Source organism: Hipposideros armiger, unplaced genomic scaffold (genome assembly GCF_001890085.2).
Source record: "Hipposideros armiger isolate ML-2016 unplaced genomic scaffold, ASM189008v1 scaffold_656, whole genome shotgun sequence".
Taxonomy (NCBI): Eukaryota; Metazoa; Chordata; class Mammalia; order Chiroptera; family Hipposideridae; genus Hipposideros; species Hipposideros armiger.
Window position 1 is genome coordinate 789,969 of NW_017732006.1, and position 2,665 is coordinate 792,633.

The following is a 2,665-nucleotide window of genomic DNA, read 5'->3' on the forward strand; positions in this document are numbered from 1 at the left end:
TTCTCTAGTGTGATTGGAGACCACTGAGCAGGCAGCCACGCTCTTCTTTCTCCATCCTGGGGAGAAGTGCAGTTTAAAGGTTCTATTGTAGCATTTTAATGACTCCTGGACATTTTGGAACCTCCACTTAGCTGGCAACACGCGGACTGAGGGCGCGCCTGGAATGAAAAAGCTTTGGATCTCAATGACAGCAGATAAAAGTTGCAAAAGCTCTGCCCAGGCTTCTGCTCTGGATGAACTTTCCAGGGTATATGACGAACAGACAGCTCTGAGGACCTGTCCGCTGGGATTGGCGGTGGTGCATCCTCCTTCGCACTCGTGCCTTTGTTCCCCATTCCGGCCCAGGGACCCTGAGCTCCCAGTGTCCGCACCTGCCCGGGACGCACCCCGCGCGCCGGGGATGCTGGAGACCCTGCGGCCGCCGCCGCGCTGCAGAGCCCTCTCCGCCAGGCACATGCGCAGTGGCGACACCGGGCCGGCGCCTTCAGTCTCCTCCTCCGCCGCCTCCCGGTTCCGCAGTCACTTCCTGCAGCTGTTTGCCCGTGAGTCCGGTTGGACTGACTTTTGAGTCAGCCTTCAGCTGCGAAGAGGGCTCGGCTGCGGCCAGCTGCGAAAGTTGCGCCGAGGGAGGCGGGGTTGAGCCCGGCCAAGCCAGGCGCGCAGGGCAGGCGGCGGCGGGCGTCCCGGGCGGACGCGGCACCCCGACTCCCCGCGCGTCCCGGGGGTTCCGGTAAGTGCGAGCTACGCGGAGCCTCGGGGCATTGAGGACGATCTGGGATCCGCGGGGACTAGCGGTTCCTTTCGGCTGAGGTCTTTCCACCTGCCTTCCACGTGACAGACTTGCGCTGCTTTTATTTATCTGTTTGTTTTTAAGCCTTTCACGTACTCCTTTTGGATCATCTAGGCGGGCAGCTGCCTTGGCCCGCGCGCTGCCCTCCCCCCGTCATGGGAGACAGGGGATTCCATCTTTCGTGATGGCATCCTTAGGGGACTGAGGTGCGTGAGTGTGCGCGCTCCTGTGTATGCACGCACATTTTAGGAGTGTAAGGTATATGGGGGCGATGCTGAAGTATATGTAGCTTTGATTCAAATATGTAACCGGTGCCCTAGGATTAGGCACCGTCACAGCTGAAACTGGAGGAAAACATTTGCCAATTCACCAAGGCCTCTTCGCCCCCAGATTCCTGCGTTCTTTGGAGTCTTCCTTATATGAGATACCTTGCCTCAGCTGATTATTTTTCTCTCTCTCATTCCTTCTGGCTGCGTTCTGGCTGCTCTGAATAATAGCTCACCGTCTTTCCCTCATTTCCAGAATTGCCAATTACAGACTTCCCTAGTTTGCTGAGGTGCCAGTAACCTGTTCCTTTATATCGCTCTCTCCGTAGATTTCTCCAAATGAGAAAGTGATTGTCTTTAATACGGCATGTAAAGAGTAGGCCCCAGTCCAATCATGAAACTATGCTATGATCATTCCTTTTCTTTAAACAGGATGCGCCGTGAGGCTTTGATTTTCTATATCGTCCCCTCAACTTCTTCCAAACCGGGACATTAACCACCATAAATCCTTCCTTCATGCCACTTCCAAGCATCAGATTGAATGCTTTTATGATCTGACGAATATTTTATTTACATCAGCCATCAAGTTAGTTTCTTTTAATCTAATGCAGTAGCTGAATGGCTCTGAGTCACATATGCTTTGGTCTCTCTATATTCCACCATTCTTGCTTTCAACTGAAAGCTTGGTTTTATTTCTTTTAGATTTATATATTTTTGTTTGCTCGCAAGCATAGTAACTAATGGTCATGCATTCTTTTTGGGAGTTGACATCATTTTGATTGCTGAATATTACAAGAAATAATTTGGAATCTCTTAATTTTTAAAGCTATTCTCTACAAATTATAAAGATAAAATGTGATAATGGGTGAGTCTGTACCTGGCGAGAATTTTTTTTAAAATTCAGGGGATTTTATCACCTTTGGGAGGGGACTTACTGTACCTCTGAGCTCTGAGACGAGCTATTGATGAAATCTGTAGGCAGCACTGGGGGAGACACATGCTGTTTCCTCAACTGGGATTCCTCAACTGGGAGTGAGCTTCCATAAAACAAGTCCAGACATCGTTAAACAATTGGTAACACTTGATTTTCTGTTTAGATTGCTGATTTCCTTTATCCAGATGTTTTGACACCCTCCTCCACCATTTCTCTTCTGAACTGGCAGCTTGTTTATGTCAATTTGGTACCAGTGTGTCTGTACAGTGTAGTCTTTTAATACTATGAATTATTATAATTAGGTAGTTAAACTTTTTGAAAAAGTGGTCTTTGCCTCCTTAGTGTTCCTTTTAAAAATGTCCATATATCTGTCTTTACTTTCTGAATGTCTTTGCTTGATTTAATTGAGAGGAATAATATGATTATAGAGAGCCTGATTTTTTAAATGTTCTAAATCTGCATTGCTTTCTTTTATGATCCCAGAGGTATGTGCAGCATATTTCTACTTAAGAATAAAATAATACTGTTTTTCCTGCACTATACACCTGAAGCTGATGTTGTATAATATTGTATATCAACTATAAGTGATATATATATATATATATATATATATATATATATATATAGTCATGGGACGTGGAGTATAGTGTGGGAGTGGAGTCAAGGGAATTGTAA

General features: G+C 46.7%; 1 protein-coding gene across 3 annotated transcripts in view; it reads left to right on the forward strand.

Annotated features, from left to right (window-relative positions):
- The first annotated feature begins 483 nt into the window (after window positions 1-483).
- The window catches only part of ZMAT3 (zinc finger matrin-type 3), a 32,866-nt gene continuing 30,684 nt past the window's right edge, over window positions 484-2,665 (forward strand). For 2 of the 3 annotated variants that reach the window (XM_019626093.1, XM_019626094.1), the window contains exon 1: window positions 488-730. The gene's annotated coding sequence lies outside the window, so the exon portion shown is untranslated. Of the gene's footprint in view, window positions 731-2,665 lie in introns of all 3 variants that reach the window. The other variant, XM_019626095.1, reaches the window with a different exon arrangement.